This window comes from Microcaecilia unicolor, chromosome 3, assembly GCF_901765095.1.
Source record: "Microcaecilia unicolor chromosome 3, aMicUni1.1, whole genome shotgun sequence".
Classification (NCBI taxonomy): Eukaryota; Metazoa; Chordata; class Amphibia; order Gymnophiona; family Siphonopidae; genus Microcaecilia; species Microcaecilia unicolor.
This window is the reverse complement of record NC_044033.1, coordinates 419,509,746-419,530,127: the sequence shown is the minus strand read 5'-3', so window position 1 is coordinate 419,530,127 and position 20,382 is coordinate 419,509,746.

Sequence of the window (20,382 nt, the reverse complement as noted above, 5' to 3'; positions counted from 1 at the left end):
TTAAAGGCAAGCTGCTCTTTGGGGTCGAGCTGGACAAAATCGTGACCAATCTCGGCACGTCTAAGGGCAAGAAGTTACCAGAGGTCAGGGCTCGGGCTAGTACTCGCCCTGGTACCTCCAGAGGACGGTTTCAGGAAAGCCCGTCGGTACCGCCCGGGCAGGTCGGGCTCCTCTGCCCCCTCTTCCTTCTAGAGGAACGTCTCCCCCAAGCAGCATTCCTTTCGCAGAGACCGCCGTCCCGGAGGTGCTCCCTCCGGTCCTCCCCCAGGGTCTCGTACCCAATGACGGGGCCTTGGTCCACGCCCCAGTGCAGATTGGAGGACGGCTGTCCTCGTTTATGGGCGAGTGGACCACAATAACTTCAGACGCTTGGGTGCTGGAAGTCATCAGAGACGGCTACAAGCTAGAGTTCTGCCGACCCTTAAAAGACAGGTTTGTACTCTCTCCCTGCAAGTCTCCGGTCAAAGCTGTGGTAGTGCAGCAGACCTTGAACAATCTGATCCGCCTGGGGGCGGTCGTTCCGGCGCCAGAAAATCAGCTTGGCAAGGGACGTTACTCCATTTACTTTGTGGTACCAAAGAAAGGAGGTTCTGTACGGCCTATCCTCGACCTCAAAGGGGTCAATCGGGCCTTGAAAGTTCGGCACTTTCGCATGGAGACCCTCCGCTCTGTTATAGCGGCAGTGAAGGCAGGAGAGTTCCTGGCATCCTTGGTCATCAAGGAAGCGTACTTGCATATTCCCATCTGGCCTCCTCATCAACGCTTTCTGCGTTTTGCAGTACTGGGCCGACACTTCTAGTTCAGAGCCCTCCCGTTCGGGTTGGCTACTGCTCCGCGGACCTTCCCCAAAGTAATGGTGGTCATCGCGGCCTTCCTGAGGAAGGAAGGAGTACAAGTCCATTCTTATCTGGACGATTGGTTGATCCGAGCCCCTCTTATGCAGAGTGCGGCAAAGCTGTGAACCGGGTGGTTGCTCTTTTGAGCTCCCTGGGTGGATCATCAACTGGGAGAAAAGCCAGCTGCGCCCGACTCAGTCCCTGGAGTATCTGGGAGTTCGATTCGACACCCAAGTGGGCAGAGTGCTCCTGCCAGACAATCGGATTGTCAAGCTTCAGGCTCAGGTGGACCAGTTCCTAGTAGCCTCTCCTCTTCGGGCTTGGGACTATGTGCAGCTGTTGGGCTCTATGACGGCCACGATGGAAGTAGTGCCCTGGGCCAGGGCTCATATGAGACCACTACAGCAATTTCTGCTGCAGCGCTGGACTCCGATGTCGGAGGAGTATGCTGTGCGCCTTCCCTTGGTCCCAGCAGTGCGCAAGGCGCTGAGCTGGTGGACGCAGACAGTCAAGTTGTCTGCAGGAATGCCTCTGGTGACCCCGGAGTGGATTGTCGTCACGACAGACGCCTCTTTGACGGGCTGGGGAGCCCACTGCTTGGGAAGGACAGCGCAGGGGCTCCGGTCTCCTGCAGAGGCAAGTGGTCTATCAACCTCCTGGAACTCAGAGCCATTCGGTTGGCGCTGCTGGAGTTCATCCCGGTACTGGCGTTGAAGCCAGTACGGGTCCTGTCGGACTATGCCACGGCTGTGGCCTATGTCATCCGCCAGGGAGGTACCAAGAGCGCCCCTCTAGCCAAGGAGGCTATGAATCTCTGCCAGTGGGCGGAAGTGAACCTGGAGCAGCTGTCAGCGGCCCACATTGCCGGAGTCATGAATGTCAAGGCGGACTTTCTCAGTCGCCATACCTTGGAGCCCGGAGAGTGGCAGCTATCTGCTCAGGCGTTCTTGGACATCACGAAGCGCTGGGGCCAGCCGAGCCTAGATCTCATGGCGTCATCGGCCAATTGCCAAGTGCCGCGCTTTTTCAGCAGAGGACGGGACCCTCGATCCCTGGGAGTAGATGCTCTTCTCCAACAGTGGCCGACACAAGAGCTTCTCTATGTGTTCCCGCCCTGGCCCATGTTGGGCAGGGTGCTAGACCGGGTGGCAAGCATCCCCGGCAGGGTAATCCTGGTGGGTCCGGATTGGCCCAGACGTCCCTGGTATGCGGACTTGTTCAGGCTCTCAGTCGCCGATCCTCTGTGGCTGACAGTGGAGCAGGACCTGTTTACATCAGGGTCCCGTGGTGATGGAGGATCCCTCCCCCTTTGGTCTTACGGCCTGGCTATTGAGCGGCAGCGTCTGAGAAAGAAGGGTTTCTCAGACAAGGTCATCACCACTATGCTGAGAGCGAGGAAGCGCTCTACTTCTACTGCTTACGCCAGGGTTTGGCGTATCTTTGCAGCGTGGTGTGAAGCAGGCTCACTTTCTCCCTCCACTGCTCCGATTTCTTCAGTGTTGGCGTTCCTGCAAGAAGGTCTGGAGAAAGACCTGTCGCTCAGTTCCCTTAAAGTCCAGGTAGCGGCTCTGGCTTGCTTCAGGGGCCGCCTGAAGGGTGCTTCCCTGGCTTCGCAGCCAGATGTGGTGCGCTTTCTCAAGGGAGTTAATCACCTGCGCCCTCCTCAGCACTCAGTGGTGCCTGCTTGGAATCTCAATCTGGTGCTAAGAGCATTGCAGAAGCCGCCTTTTGAACCCTTGTCGAGGGCATCTCTGAAAGACCTGACGTTGAAAGCAGTCTTTTTGGTGGCTATCACTTCAGCCAGAAGAGTTTCCGAGCTCCAGGCACTCTCAGGTCGAGAGCTTTTTCTGCAGTTCACTGAGGCAGGAGTGTCTATTCGCACAGTGCCTTCCTTCCTGCCCAAGATTGTTTTTCGCTTCCATGTGAATCAGCAGCTCTGTCTCCCTTCCTTTTGTAGGGAGGTCTACCCAGAGGAATACTCTGCTCTCAATTTCTGGATGTGAGACGAGTCATCTTCAGATGCTTGGAAGTGACCAATGATTTCCGGAAATCGGATCTTCTGTTTGTCCTGTTTACAGGTCCTCGTAAGGGTCTGCAGGCTTCTAAGCCTACAGTGGCAAGATGGGTCAAGGAAGCCATTGCAGCGGCTTAGGTGGCCGCGGGGAAGGCCCATACCTTTGCCAGGCATTACCGCTTGACTGTGGCTGCTCGGGCGGAGGCCCGGTTTGGAGCTTCAGTGTTGCGGTCAGGGATTTCAATGTCCCGCCCTGGGTGAGTACTGCTTCGGTACATCCCACCAGTCTATGGATTGATCAGCTTGATGATATGGAAGGTAAAATTATGTATCATACCTGATAATTTTCTTTCCATTAATCATAGCTGATCAATCCATAGCCCCTCCCAGATATCTGTACTGTTTATATTCTGGTTGAATTTTAGGTTCAAGTTTAGCCTTCAGTTACTTCAGGAGGACTTCGTGTTCAAGTTCTTCTTTCACCTGGATTCTTCAAGAGTTGAGACGAGTTTGTGTTACAGTGAGCTGCTGCATTCCTCTCCCCTCCGTTTTACGGGGCTGGATTGAGATTTAAATTCTGCTGGCACTCCCTCCCGCTTCGTGCGGCTGTAGGGCAGCTTTGTACCCCTCCCGCTTCGGCAGTGTTAGGGTCAGTCAGCTCCTCCCGCGGTTGCGGTTGCAGGATAAGCCAGATCCCCCCCGCATCGGCGGGTGTGGTGTCCCTCCCCCACTCCGCGGGGATGAGCTGGACGGATTCCCCTCCCCCACTTGTGTGGGGATGAGCTGGGTTAATTCCCCTCCCCCGTTTCGGCGGTGGTGAGCTGGGCAGAGTGTCCCTTCGTGGGTGTAATTCTCTAAGTGCTGAGTCCTGCGGATGGAGCTTTGATATCGACATACTGAGGAGTTTCCGGCAGCACATGACCACATATAGGGAGGCAAAAGTTTGCTCTCTATCTCCACCTGCTGGTAGATGGACACAACCCACCAGTCTATGGATTGATCAGCTATGATTAATGGAAAGAAAATTATCAGGTATGATACATAATTTTACCATATAGAGATTTAGGCACACTGGGCCATATTCTATAACTATGGAAAATATACAAAGCAGATCGTTGATGGATAAAAATGATTTTAATAATAAATTAGAATATGCATACAATAGCCCGACACAGGCCGTGTTTTGCCCTACTGGGCTGCTTCAGGGGCTACAAAACAAAATAATATATAATAAATAATCAAATATAAAGTTAAAATTGAAATTAGAATTAAAAAATTCAATCTAAATCCCACAGAATTTACATGTATATAAAAGAACAGATAAATCAAAACATACATATATATATATGATAATATGTCACATAAATCAAAATATACATATATATACAGTAAAATATCACATTAAAAAGTCAATGTTCTAAATAATATTATCATAATTATGTTATGCTTGTAAATACAAACACAAACTGAATGAAATGCATAAGACACCCACCTCTTCAATGTTTCTCCACTACCAAAGGAGGAGTAAAATGATAAAAGCAACTGTGAAATACTAAAAAAATGAAAAACAATTATGTTAAAAATAGAATGATCATAAGCTCATGGAATAAAAAATTGATTATGGGGTATCAAAATAATTAAATGAATAATGAAGGATGGAAAAAAGAAGAAGAAAGATAAAAGAAAAAGGACTCACATATCTTGAAAAAACGGCTCTCTCAGAGATGTTGAAACCAATGATCAATAGCCTGCATGAAATAGTATCACTCATAAGTATGTAGTCATGCAGGAATAGCAATAATTCTTACGATAGGAGTGTATATAGCAAAATCTCCACTTATCTCCCAGCTTGCCTAAAACGCCAGAAATATGGCAAAATAGATAGCAAAATTGGCTAAAGATTTGCATTCACTCAATCAAATCGCCACTTATCTAATTTCAATTTTAACTTTATATTTGATTATTTATTATATATTATTTTGTTTTGTAGCCCCTGAAGCAGCCCAGTAGGGCGAAACACGGCCTGTGTCGGGCTATTGTATGCATATTCTAATTTATTATTAAAATCATTTTTATCCATCAACGATCTGCTTTGTATATTTTCCATCTTGGAGCTTGCAGATCGTCTGTCCCTTTGTTTCCTTGGACCCCCCCATATTCTATAACTATGCATGTAAATTTTGGAATGCCCATGTAACACCCATTTCACTGCCCATAACCACACCCCTTTTTGCCTGTGTGCGTTAGAAGTTAGGTGCACTGCATTACAGAATGCGCTTAGTGAGTTGTACATATAAATTCTAATTATTGCTTGTTAGCTGATATCAAAGCTGATTAGTTTGTTAAGCCAATTAAGTTGTGCGCATTGTTATAGAATACACTTGGATTTTGGCACTAATCTCTAGGCGCACTATGTAGAATCCAGGAGAGTCTGTTCAACTAATTAAAACCGGATGTACACTAAGATGTGCAAGAATATTTTTCAATAAATAGGTAAATATGAATTTAACTTTCAAAAAATTTTAATATCAGAAACCCAATATTGAATCTCCTATTAGATAAGAAAGTGTGAAATGGAAAGGTCTCAGTCTCTGAGGAAATTTAAAAATGTCCTTTAAATTCTTCTTCTTGCTTTTACTTATCTGTCTTCCAGCTCTCTTGAATTCAGTGCTTCATATGTCTTGTATTTTTCATCTATTCTTTATCTTCTTCCTGTAAGTATTCTTGAATAAAATAAGGAGAGAGAGAGTCTGCTACAAAATGGAAGCTTGCCTATTTCAGGAACCTGTACTGTAAAATCTGATTTAACAAAAATAAAATAAATGAAATCTATTGTTCTACGTTCCTGTCTGACTTTATTTTACTTTTTTTTTCTTCCTAACCTGTCCAAAGAGAGCAGATCTTTTCACAAGTGCTGCAGAGTTCTCTTCTGTTTGTGCAAACTCACTTTCACTCATACACACACACTGAACCTGGATCCTCACCAAACTGGTGATATCTTGAGAAATATCTAGAATTGTAGTAAATCTTCTTTTGCCGTCTTAAATTCAGGTGACCTGACTATTGACTTAGACTCAGAATCTAACTTAATAGAGAAAAATGTGTTTGGTTTCAAATTGTTTCTTCTTTCAGCTTCAAATGTTAAAACTGAGGATAATTTTTCTAAAACTGCTCTGGGAAGCTTCTGAGTTCTCAGGGCTTTTTTTCCCCATTTGTGTATTAACGTGTAATGTCATTGTACAGCGCATTGTTACACCTCCCTCCCTGCAACTTTCTCAGCCCACTGAAGGCCACAAGAAAGCCAGGAGCTTTCCTAGATGCCTTTTCTGCTTCCTCTAACCTCAGGACGACCCAAAATATTGCGTGTCATGACAGGAGTGTGGCACCTATAGGGCCAAACCTAGAACCCCTCCTAAAGATTTCCAAAGCCACAGGAAGTAGGTAATTTTAAATAAAAATATTTTTTCCTCTGGTTACATTAGCCTAGGGGTACCCGGGTGTGGGGTGGGCAGGGAGGGACTATAAAGTCAGGATGAAAACAGCTATAGAGCCTCTCCAAGTGAAAAGAAAGGGAAGTGTTATTTTTTTCATTACAGGATAGCTGGAGGTAATGATACCTAGTTACTAATAACTAGGGTTAACGGTAGTCTGCATTCATAACTTCCCCCCTTAACCGTTCCCACTCCTAGGGGTGTATAAGAGAATCCAGCCTTGCAAATAGGTAAGGCGTAAGAGGAAGGAAAAAGGGAAGGGAGGAGAAAGACGGAATTTACAGAACTGAATAGAGCTATATAACTGCTGCCAAGAGTTGAAGGGATTTACTCCTGCCTCCAGCCTGAATAAATATATTAACCAGAGAGATAACTGCACAGAACACAGGTGCCTGTCAGATCCTCTCAGTTCCTGGGGAGAAAGCAGTAAAGTCCTTCAATTATGGCCACTGTTTTCTCAGCGCATCCACAAGACAGAAGATAATCGAAGGACTTTACTGCTAGATCCTTACAACAATTTATCCTGCTGTCAAACCCTATTTTGCTTACTTTATTTATTTTTTGTCTATTAGATTGTAAGCTCTTTGAGCAGGGACTGTCTTTCTTCTATGTTTGTGCAGCGCTGCGTATGCCTTGTAGCGCTATAGAAATGCTAAATAGTAGTAGTAGTAGTACAACATCAGAGATTCATCAAGACCCCTGAGGCAGGCCTTCGGGCCGAAACACAGCCATGTCAGGTTATTTTTATGTATTTTTAATAAAGAATCTTTTATTATCCTCCTTGGACTCACCTCACTGGTTTGTTTTGTTTTGCAATATTCAAATCCTGCAGTCAGCGTTTCTTTTAAACACTGCCTGCGGTGTTAAAACTTATCTGTATATTCAGCATGTGCTGATACCTAGATGTCATTGCTGAATTCCTGGTAGGACACTAACCACCACAAATATCCACATAATGGTGATTTTCAGCCCCATTATCCACATATATATCCAGGTCACTTAGGCCAGCTTTCTTCCTGTCCTAGGTTATCTGTATAAATATCCAGATACCGGTGCTGAATAGTGCTGGTTTCTGGATAAATCTTGGCTTCACCTAGGTTTTACCCCCTGACCTCCCTAGTGCTATCTGGAAAGTGCCGGGATGGCCTGTGGTGATTTTCAATGGCACTACTCTAATAAGGCTGCTGAAATTCCCTGAATGGCCCTGCTACCTGGATACCTAGCTTTGAATATTGTACCCTAAAGGGGCAATTTTATAACTGGGTGCCCACATTTATGTGCCACTTGAGTGTGTCAGTGTACAGAATACTTTCACTGGTAAATGCACACTTACATGAGTAAGTGGCAGCAAAATACCTAAGCGCTATTCTATAAGGGACCACACATAACTGGCAGAGTGTGTAAATGCAAGAGGGGCATTCACATGGGCAGACTGGATAGACCATACAGGTCTTTATCTGCCATCATCTACTATGTTACGATGTTAGCGGTTGCCAATTATGTATAAAATTTCAAAATACTGTAAGTTATGCCTGCCCTTGCTGCATTTTAAACGCAGTCCAGCTGATATTCAGCACTATTTAACTGGCCAGGATATCGCCGGCTAAGTTTGGCAACCAAATCGGGCCACCCAAATAGCCTATCTTAGGTCACTATAAACTCCTGCTCTTTGTCTGCTAGACCACCACGGATCGTACAGGTAGGCCCAGGGGGGCCTAAAGGAAGGGTGAAAGAGGAACGGGAGGGGGGCGTTTTTTTATGGTCAGAGGGGTCTGGGAAGAGGGTAGGGTCCTGTGGGAGAGCGAGAGGAGGGATGGCAGTGTCCTTCTGGGGGGAGGGAGGGGGATGACAATGCTCTTCAGGGGGGGCTGGACCTGGCCAGATACTTATGTGGATCCCAGCTGACATTCAGCCAGGATATGCATAAGTATTTTATGTGGGTGTCTGGCTGGATATTGCTGGGACCCACATAAATCTCAACAGCTTTCTCCTGTCCAATCAGCCATGAATATTCAATGCTGGTGGCCAGACATGGCTTGGCATTAATATTAGGGCCTAATTCTGTCTTTGGTGGTCAGTGTTTTAAAAAAAAACCTGCCTCGCCACCAGCTGAATATTGATCTGTATGCATATAAGGCCCAGCATAGATGATATTTATTTATTTATTTACTAAATAGTTATCCCACCTTTATCCTAGGCGGGTAACAATAGTCACATACATAGTCTTAAACAATAGCCACATACATGGTCCTAGACACGTAACAATCATTAAGCATATGATTGTAAAACATGATCAATAAAATGGCTGTAGTCACAGAGGGGGGGGGGGGGGGAGGCAAACAGATAAGTCCTCAGGTGTGTTTTTAGCAACTGCTTGAATTGTTGAATATCTTCGCATGATCTCAGGCATATATGTAAAAAGATTTCATTTGTGATCAAGCTTAAATTAGCCCCCCTGATGGGCTGACTTGATTTGCTACAGCTAATACAGCTCAGATGTATCACCGTATTTCAACTGCTTAGCTCATATAAATCAAGACCACAGTTTTCTGGTCATACCTGCTGAGGGCTCATAGAATATATTTTTGCACAGATGTTGAATAAGTTGATCTCTTCTGCCATCTTCAGTCCATTCCTGGTTCTTTTTATAAACAAATACTCAACGGTTACAGATCTGAAGTAATGTGGGCATTATCAGTCAGGCCTAAACATGATTAAACATTTCTTGATCTTTATTTTTGCATATCCAAGTTGACTAATATGACAGAATTGATAGTGGTATACATATTAAACTATGTGTGTGTGTGTGGGGGGGGGGGGGGGGGGGGGGGGAGAGATTCATTTTTAATGTTTTTCCTGTATGTAAAGCTTGTTTTGCACGTGGAAAAGACCTTTTAGAAAACTGAGTGGTGGTATATCCATGTGTGGGTAGTGACAGGATATAGTTTGGGTGGGACTGGAACAGTGTACATATTTTATATAACATACGCAACTAAACCCATGGGGGAGGGCATTCTGTAAATGGCACCGAAAAAAATTGGTGTCGAGTGCTATTCTATAACCAGCACTCTGGGATGAGCATCATTTATAGGGGTGTAGCCAGACTTCGGCGGGAGGGGGGCCCAGAGCCTGAGGTGAGGGGGCACATTTTAGCCCCCCCCCCCCCCCCCATCCGCCACCACCAACTTTGAGAACCCTGCCAACGACCTTCTCGACCCCCCCCTTCTGCCGCCAGCCTGCCTTCGCCGTGGGCTACCTTTGCTGGCGGGGGACCCCAATCCCTGCCAGCCGAGGTCCTCTTCTTCCTCCGAAGGCTTCGTTCTGTTTCTGACGTCCTGCAGGACGTCAGAAACAGAACGAAGCCTTCGGAGGAAAAAGAGGACCTCCTCGGCTGGCGGGGATTGGGGTCCCCCGCCAGCAAAGGTAGCCCATGGCAAAGGCGGGGGAGGGTTGGCGGCGGGAGGGGGAGTAGAGAGGGTCATCGGCAGGGGGGTCAAATCTACGGGGCCCAGGCCCCCCTGGCCCCACGTAGCCACTGATATAGAATAGTGCATACTGTTGAATTCTGTGCCAAAAGTTGGGCACCAGTATTTACACCAGCTAAAAACTGAAGTAGATTCCAGTGCCGAACTCCTGGGATTTGTGTGCGGAAATGAGCGCACAACTTTTTGGACCTCCTGCCCTCCCCTGGCCATGCCCTCTTTTGAGTTGCATGCTAGGGGATTTAGGCACACAGGGTTATAGTGCAACACACAGGCAGATGGGCACGCAAATCCTAATTATTGCCAATTAACTGCAATAATTGATTACCATCAATTAATTGCTAGTTAATGGCTTGTTTGCTAATTAAGATGTGCACACATTTTGGATCTGCATTCAACGTTTGGCACCAAAATCTCGGAGTGGCCTAATGGTTAGTGCAGCAGGCTGTGGTCCTGGGGAACTGGGTTCAATTCCCACCGCTGTCTGCAGACCAGCAGTGGGTTGAGATCCTAGGGAACCAGGTTCAATTCCCTCTACAGCTCCATGTGACCCTGAACAAGTCACCTTGTGCTCCATTGCCCCAGGTACAACAGTAGTACAATGTACTACTGTGAGTTCGCCAGGGACAGACCTAGTACCTGTAAAATGAAACTGTAAACCACTTCTGTCTAAGCAGTATATAAGTTTGTTAATGAATTAATATATAGAATCCAGGGGATAGAGAACATGTACAAATTAACACCTGCCTCAAAAAAGATGTATCTTCATTTGTGCACTGCTGGATCTGGAAGCCTTTTTTTTGTATTAAAGAACATAATTGCATATGTTGACTTTATAAGATACATTGAATGAAACAAACACTAGGGAAATAAATTAAATATATGAATAAATGGAAGGAAATGGACTTGGGAAAAATCCACAATTCCAGGAATAACATGTATTGAATGTTTGTACATTTGGGAAGCTTGCCAGGTGCCCTTGGCCTGGATTGGCCGCTGTCGTGGACAAAATGCTGGGCTCGATGGACCCTTGGTCTTTTCCCAGTGTGGCATTACTTATGTACTTATGTAATATAATGCAAAAAAAATCCACAGTAACCTGTGAAATTAACATGAAATGCCTCCAAAATTATTTGAAAAATATTGTTTATTTTATTTATTTATTTATTTGTTACATTTGATGCCACATTTTCCCACCTATTTGCAGGCTCAATGTGGCTTACATAATACTGTGGAGGCGTTAGCCAACTCCGGTGATGAAACAAATACAAAGTGATGTTATGGTCGAATAAGATTCATATGTTACAGTCACATTAGGGAATCGTAGGGAAGAGGAGTTATATTGTTCAACACAGCAAACCAAAATGACATGGAAACAGACTCACAAGTCTAAAGAAACACTTGCCCACAACACATTGCTTATAGTGTCTGTGAATAGAGCCCTCCAAAATGCATCTTTTGGTAGAATCTTTTGACTGAAAAGCCAATACTCAGCAACCCCCTAGGGGTAGAAAAAAGTAATGCTTCCTGTTCCACATACCAGAGCAGGAGAAGCATCTTCATCTGGCAAACTGCCATCTCCAAGGTACAAGAAAAAGCACTAGTTTTAACAAAATATTCTACTTACACACTCACTGTTATATTTTCTTACCCCTCTCACACAAGAGCAATTCTCATCCAGTCTCATCTTCTACCACCTGTACAGACACTGGTGCTGAATATATGGAATGAGTTAAATGACACACTCAGCATTTACCTTAATTTAGTTACCATGTTGGCTCAAACTTCACCCCATAATACACAACAACTTAAATGCACATAAGAACTTTTCTACAATTATGGGGGCAATTTTCAAAAGTTTTGCACATATAAAGCAAGGATTTATGTGCAACCGAGGATAACTCCTGCCCTATCAATATCTGAGGGAGTTCTGGGGGCATTTAAAACAATTTAAAAAGCAGTAGTAACAGCAGAGCTTTTAGGGAACAGACATTTTAAGGCACATTTCAATAAAGCAATAGTACCTTTTGGGAAGAATCAGTCTATTCATCTGTTTGTTCACCTGTCTGTATGCATGTTTGCAAATATACAACTTTCCCACCTCCCACACCAACAGAGACAGCCCTTCTAAAGGCACCCAAACCACCTGCCACCATAGAATTTCCCTCTGGGGGTGAGGTTGGGGCTGTTGGAGTGATGTTGGGTGTGCTGCCAGGTGGGCATGTGGCCCTTGACAGTGGAGGGAGTAGGGTCCCCCCCCCCTCCACCTCATGTCCGCCTTTCTAAAATTGCTGTTCCTTCTGGGTGTGGAGCTAGGATGTGCAGCCCTACTCCTGTTTTACAAGAGGCTTTATGTTTGGCAAAGCTTCTTATAAACTAGTATGGGAATTCCATATATCCTGACTTGGATGTTTGAATTCTCCTCTACACGTTCTCTCTATAATACGTTGCACATGGACAATGTCAGCCATTTCAATTTGGGGCGAGATTTGGTCAGGCTGACATCTTATATGGACAGTGATAATATTCTGCCTCTTTTTAGGTTCCCTAATGCCTCATAGTGAAGGCCAATTCTATAATGGCATCTGGGCACCCAGATTCTGTTATAGAATACTAGCGTAACCCAGAGCTGCCAAGGGGTCCTAATTTTTGAAAGGGAGATTTTAGTACACCCCCCAGCCCCACTCCACTCTGCCTTCAATCCACCCACTCAACCTCATGGCTCTGCCATCTGGCACACCTCAATCCCATGACCATTCCAGAAAATATTTTATTTACACCAGTGACAGCAGGGATGAGTAAGAGGGAGTGTTTCAGTTCACTCTATTCTATCCCCTAGCCAGCATCTATTCCCCCCAGGGACATGATCGTGAGGGGGCCTCAGCCCCCCCCCCCACACACACACACACACATACACACTTTGAGCTTAAGCCCACTCCGAAATTGCGGCACTGGCAGAATCACTGGCAGAGCTGCCCAAGCTCCACTATTTGAAGACATCCACTGCATGAGCCCCCTACCATGCTGTTTGAGCAGTTCAGCAGTTATGCTGCCGATGCCGGCCCTTCCACATATGCTCGGTTCAGGCACTTGAAAATGGAAAATAAGATGACACCTTTTATTGGACTAGCCTAATACCTTTTCAATTAGCTTTCAGAGGCCAAAACCTCTTGCCTCAGGTCAGGTCAGTATACTGCTGTTACTGTATGCTCTCCTGATCTGAGGAAGGAAGTGTTGGTCTCTGAAGGCTAATCAAAAATGAATTAAAATTAGTCCAATATAAAGGTATCACCTTATTTTTTATTTTGTGTTTTATTTTCATTTCTTAACCTTTAACACAGCTAGCACATTTCTTTATCCTAAATTTAAAATAAAATTATTTTCTGTACCTTTGTTGTCCGACCATTTACTTTTTCTTATTGTGTTGGTACCAGTCTCTTGATTCTGCTTTCCTTCATCTTCTCTTAACTCTCTTGCCAGGGTTTCCTGTCCATTTGTCATTTTTCTTTGTTTTTGTCATTTATTTTTCTGCCTCTCTCTGTCCAGATTCAATTCATTCTTACTATCCAGCCTTTAATTTCCCTCTTTTTACTTCATCTACCTATGGCTTTTCATCTTTTCATCACCCTTGTTCTTCCCATGCCCCCCTTCCTCTTATTCTCCAGTCTTTCACTAACACTGCCCTCTCCCCTTTCCATCCAGCAGCTCCTTTCTCTTCCTACCCTTCCATCCAGCATCTCCCTTCTTTCTCTCCCCATCATTCCAGTGTATCCCCCTCTTTCTCTCTGCATCCTTCTATCCAGTGTCTCCTCTCTTTCTCTCCCTACCCTTCCATCCAGCGTCTTCCCTCTTTCTCTCCTACCCTTCCATTCAGCATTTTGACTCTTTTTCTCCTACCCTCCTTTCGTGTCTTGCCTCTTTTTCTCCTACCCTTCCAGCCAGCATCTTCCTTATTTCTCTCCCCATCCTTCCACCCATCTACCCTCTCTCCCAATCCTTCCTTCCAGTGTCTCCCTCTCTACCCTTTTCCATTCAGCGTGCCCCCTCTCTCCTTCTCCCCATCCTTCCAGTGTGTCTCCTCTTTCTTTCTCTCCCTACCCTTCCATCCAGCATCTTCTCTCTTTCTGCCCCCATCCTTCCAGCATCTTCCCTCTTTCTTTCCCTCCTGTCATCCAGAATCTCCCCTCTTTCTCCCTCCATCCATCCAGCCAGGGTTTTCCATTTTTCCCCATAAGCTTCTTTCTCTCCTGCCTTTTTCCATGTCTCTTCTTTCTCTCCCCATCTTTACACTCATCTTTCTCTGTACCCCTCTTACAAACAGCATCCCCCACTCTTCTATCATTTCTCCCCTCTGCTCTTTCCATTCAGCACCTCTTGCCTCCTTCTCCATGCCCTTTTCCCTCCCCCCCCCCCCCCCCCCGTATATGTTTCCTGGCCACTGCTGCTTCTCCTGATAAGCAGCAGCGACCACGGCATAACAAATAAGCAAGCACAGGACCGCAGCAGCCTTCAGGCATGCACTGTCAGCTCTGCCAGTCCTTTGCCCCTGCTGACGTCATCTTCCTGTTCCAGGCGTTTTCACCTGGACATGTCTTTTTTATGAATAAGGCACAAAAAGGTGCCCAAAATGACCAGATGACCACTGGAGGGAATCAGGGATGACCTCCCATTACTGCCCCTGGTCACTAACCCCCTCCCACCCTCAAAACATCTTTAAAAACATTTCATGCTAACTTCTATGTCAGCCTCAGATGTCATACTCAGGTCCATGACAACGTATGAAGGTCCCAGGAGCAGTTTTAGTGGGTACTGCAGTGCACTTCAGACAGGTGGACCCAGGCCCATACCCCCCTACCTGTTACATTTGTGGAGGAAACAGCGAGCTCTCCAAAACCCACTGTACCCACATCTAGGTGCCCCCCCTTCACCCGTAAGGGCTATGGTAGTGGTGTACTGTTGTGGGTAGTGGGTTTTGGGGGGGGGCTCAGCACACAAGGCAAGGGAGCTATGTTCCTAGGAGCATTTTATCAAGTCCACTGCAGTGCCCCCTAGGGTGCCCAGTTGGTGTCCTGGCATGTCAGGGGGACCAGTGCACTAGAAATGGACGTCTTTGGTTTTGAAAATCGCTGAAAGTCAAAGATGTCCAAATTTAAGGACGTCCTTGGATTTGGTCGTCTCTGACAGTATTTTCGAAATGAAACATGGACGTCCATCTTGTTTTGAAAATACGGTTTTCCCTGCCCCCGGATTTTGACGTTTTGCAAAGACGTCTAAATCGCAACTTGGATGTTTCTTTCGAAAATGCCCATCAAAGTGAAGCGGTACCAAGGAGCAATATAGAGGCATTATAATATTCTTGGTCTTATTTTCCATCCCTTTCCTAATAATTCCTAGCATTCTGTTTGCTTTCTTGGCTGCTGCCGCACACTGGGCAAAACATTTAAGTGTATTGGTTACAATGACACCTAGATCTTTATCTTGGGTGCTGACTCTAAGGTGGACCCTAGCATCAGGAAACTATGATTTGGATAATTCTTCTCAATGTGTATCACTTTGCATTTGTCCACATTAAACTTCATCTGCCGTTTGGATTATTCCAATTTCCTAAAGTCTTCCTGCAATTTTTCTCAGTCCACCTGTGTTTTAACAACTTTGAATAGTTTTGTGTAATCTGCAATTTAATCATCTCACTTGTCATTTCAATTTCCAGATCATTTATAAATATGTTAAATAGCACCAGTCCCAGTATAGATCCCTATGGCACTCCAGTCTTCACCATCCTTCATTGAGAAAAATGGCCATTTAAACCTATGCTGTTTTCTAACAAATAACTTATTCCTAATCCACCATAGAACATTGCCTCCTATCCCATGACTCTTTAATTTTCTCAGAAGTCTCTCATGAGGAACTTTGTCAAAAGCTTTCTGAATATCTAGATACCCTATATCAACCGGCTCACCTTTATCGACATGTTTGTTCATGTTTTCAAAGAAATAAAGCAAATTGGTGAGGCAAGACTTCCCTTGGCAGAATCCATGCTGACTTTGTCTCATTAAACCATATTTGTCTATGTATACTCTAATTTTATTCTTTATAATAGTTTCCACCTCTGTTTGACACTAAAATCAGGTTTACCAGTCTGTAATTTCCTGGATCCCCCCCCCCCCCCCCCCCCCCCCCCCCCCCCCAGAAGAGTGAAAACAAAATCTACTCCTTTATTTTACATTGCTCAGCACGTTCTGTTTACTGCGGTCAGACCTGTAATATTGCCATTTCTCCTTGGAAGTTATTTATTTACTAAGCGGTCAATATTCAAAGTGATTTAACTGTCCTAAAATGGCTTGTGGCTGGTTACATCACTTTGGCAGGGCTATCTGCTGCTATAAAGTGGTACTTAACTGATTAGTGTCGCTAAATATCACCAATAACCGCTAAACTCAAAGACAACTATTTTGTGAGTGGGCCAGGGGGCAGTGGTGACACTTATGTGGTGGAGCTAATGCCGACATACGTAAGAGATAGCCGGTGAATAAACCCAGGTATTCAATGCTGGTGCCTAGCCACAGCCCAGCATTGAATACCCAAGAATAATGCCGACATCAGCTAAAACAAATGTGCGCCTCTGCTGTTTCACTGGGCCCTGAAGTGGATTGTCCCCCGGGTTTTCCCAGCAACTCAGTGGAGCAAGGACCTGGATGAGTATGAGCCTGGAGGCGAGGAATATAAATAACAGTTGCAGATTTGTAGACATCGTTCCAGAGAGAGCTTGCAAAGGGAACGGTTACCCTCATGTATGCAGGTAAAATTTACCTATAGGCTTTACACTTAGGTATGCTTAAAGAGCTACTGCACCAGTCTGATGAGTCTCTGCAAATTCTCGACACAAATATTTGCAATGATCTTCATCCTCCTCTAGGTCATATCCCATATGTACGACTACTTGACAGCACCTTTCACTAAACTAGGGCAGTTTATTAGTAAACTAGTGGAACCCAGCCCGTTTCCTCAACAATGAAACGGGCCCTAGGAAGGCTCTCTTGTAAATGATTCTGTCTCTCCCCTGCCCTCCCTTCCATGTCCAGCGATTCTTCTCTTCCCTGCCCTCCAATCCATGTCCCGTGATTCTCTCCTCCCATCCATGTACATCGATTGTGCTGTGCTCTGCCTTCCCCTCAATGTCCCATGATTCTCTCTTCCTTTGTACCTCATCGTTTTCTGGCTGGCCTGGCTGACTTCCCTTCCGTTGGTAACATCCTGACGTCAGCTCGCCTCCAGTGTTCCCTTCCCTCTCACTGTTCCGCCCTCTAATGTCATTACATTTTGACACGAGGGCGGGCCAGTGAGGAGAAATGGAACGCTGGAGGCTGGCTGACGTCAGCCAGATGTTACGAACCCAGACAACCAGCCAGCCATGGAACGTTGGAGGTGCAAATTATTAAATAGGATGGGTGGTCTATAAGAATCTATATAAATAAAATCCCCCCTCAGAGTTCTGAAACTCACTCCATCTGTGGCAGTGAAGCCCTGAACTCCTGTCCTCCTGGTAGGCTAGGCTACTATTGGGACTACTCACCCTCAGTACTCAGCCACGCCCATCTGCTCCCTATAAAACTCACCCTCAACGTTCTATTGGCTTCTGACGTCACTGAAGCCAAGGTTCGTATGTTCGAAGCTCTGAAGCCTCGAAAAACACAGTCTCTGGGCCCCGCCCTCACGTCAAACGTTATGACGTTGTGGGCGGAGGCGGATCAATTCACCAACATCGACGACGGGGAAGGGGGGGGCACAGGAAAGCCTTGCTAGCGCCCGTTTCATTGGCTCCAGAAACGGGCCTTTTTTTACTACTTAAAAAAAAAAGAAACTGCCAAGGGCAGTTTCTCTGAGACAACAGGTTAATCTCCCCCCCCCCCCCCCCCCCCCGCCCGCCCGCAACCACGAAAGAAAATCCTCCACCTCTTACTGCTCCGGACTGCAAGCAAACGGGAAGATTCACTCTTTCCTGCTCCTATCTGAAGGGGGACATGTGTTGCAGCCCCTCCCCTTCATTAGTGCTGGCTGTTAACTTAAAAAGAGTGAAGGGGAGCAGGGACAGACACCAGCTTCAGGTTGCCTTAATCTTTGCTTTGTTGCTTTGGCCTGATATGTCGAGTGCCCCTCCCCACCCCTGACTGGCCCCGCCGCTCCCCCTCTGTGAGCAACAGATTAAAATAGAAGCATTGAGGACTCAGGATGATGACGAAGAAAACAACACTTGCAACGGAAACTCTACTCAGCAAATGTAGTTTCTTCAAAGTAATGGATGTGCAATAACTTTTTTTCTTCTATGATTTCATTCAACAAAATATCTGCAGGATGGGGTATGGGGAGAACGTTTGGCATTTTGTGCCTTGATCAGTGAAATTTCATTATGTTGTCTTATGAGATTACAGCCCAAACAAGGTCAAAACATCTGTTGTATCTAATTATTATGGCTACCAGGGCTTAGGATTAAAGAGCACTTTCACCTCCAGAAAAACAAATAATAATAATTGTTTTTAAAGTGCTGCAGACCAGATACAGGATGCTTGAAAATGTATTTGGCTGAACATTGTTAAGGCATATTTTACACACACACACACCCTACGGTGTTAAACACACACACACTCCATCTCTCACACTCCCCCACTCCCCCCTCCAAGTCTGCAGATCCCCCTCCGTGCATGTCAAGCCCTCGCCTACCCCTCTGTTGCACACACACACACACAATGTCAGTCACACACGCACACAAACTTCAACATTCTCTGACACACACACAATCAATCGACATTCTGTCTTTCTCTCTCCCACACACACACACACACACAGTCACAGTCTATCTCTCTCTCACTCACATACACTCTCACATTCACTCTCTCTCTCACTCATACACAGTCACTGTCAAACACACTCTGTCAAACATAAATACTCAAAGGAAAACCTTGCTAGCGCCCGTTTCATTTCTCACCGAAACGGGCCTTTTTTCACTAGTATATAATAAAAAGAAATCAACACTCTGCTTCCTACACATTCAGAAGAGATCAGAATTCAAGTGCTCTGACTCTCCATTAAAATATAGTGAAGACACAAGCTACAATTAGATCAAAAGATGTTGTTAAAGTCATTTGGGGCTCTTCTTTTCAGCTCAACAGTGTATGTCTGTCTAGCCAGCTTTGGCTTGGTACTTGCTCAAATTGAAAACCTGTGTGGTGTACACACTTGTGTTCTATTATTCTTTCACTTTCCTGTCCACTTTTAAAACATAACCTCTCCCAGAAGGGCAATGAAGCATTTTGGCTCTGACGTAAGAATCACACATGATATATCTTCCAACTGTTCATTTGAGGGAAGCTATCTCCACAGATCATATTCCCACAATTGGAACACCCAAGTCAAGTGTAAGGATTACTACTAAGCTTATCCCCTCGACAGAAGGTTTTACTGAATTCACACATCAAGTTTCATCACTTTGATCTCAAAGTTTAGAGCAAGTACCATGACTCATACAATATAGAGACAGACAACGAGCCAGTACTAATGGACTTTGCCCATTTTGGGTCTATGGGAAAAATGCCTAGTGTGTTTGGCCCCACATTTTACTCTTCAGGGACACTTTACTGGATTTATGAACTGGAAACAGGAACCCCAAACAATCTCAGTAATGACTATGATTTCACTTGCTTTCTAGATCAGAGATAATTTATGATTGTTTACTTTCCTTTTCCAAAACTTAGCCCACCATGAAGAACCAAGATTTCACCTTCTTGCAGCCCAGTAAACTCATACATCATTCTTCAGTATGCACTGTAGTCCCTAAAGGTCTTATCCCATTATGAGATCATAAGGAATGAACTGACTTGATTCCAAAGTCTTGTCTGGATAGCATGAGGGAGGGTCTGAACTATGTTTGTTTATTAGTTATATTTGTATCCCACATTTTCCCACCTATTTGTAGGCTCAATGTGGCTTACATAGTACCGGAGAGGTGTTTGCAGACTCCGGTGAGACCCTGTTCATAAGACCCTGTCAATATAGCTGATAGGATTCCTATTTGCATACACGACAAAGGTGTCAGACCATAAATAACATTAAATACTAACATGCATAGTTTAAACTTTGTGTGCTCCTACTGGCAACTAATGCAGTTATTTACGCAAAGGGGTTACTCTATCCCATTTGTTCACTCGACAAATCAGCCCAGCTGAGGTGTTTTGCAATGTCTGTAATCGTTTCCGCAATTCCAGACTCTTGGTCCCAAAGCAATTTTATCTGCCGAGAAAGAGATGGAAAAGGTATGTGTTTTTCCAAACAACAATAAACATGTCTCCAAAGTACTATGCTCTGCAAACCAAGCAAATTTAGAAAGGCCAAAGCAGGACTTGCACCAAACATTGGCACTGGTCATTCCAGACATGCTCACTATTTTCCTTTTGTTCTGTCACTCTGTTGATTCAAAATCTAACACAACTACTGAAGGATTTAATAAAATCTTGTAGACAAACCAGAAGTGGTACTGTGGAGCTGGGTGAGGGGGCAGGAGCAAT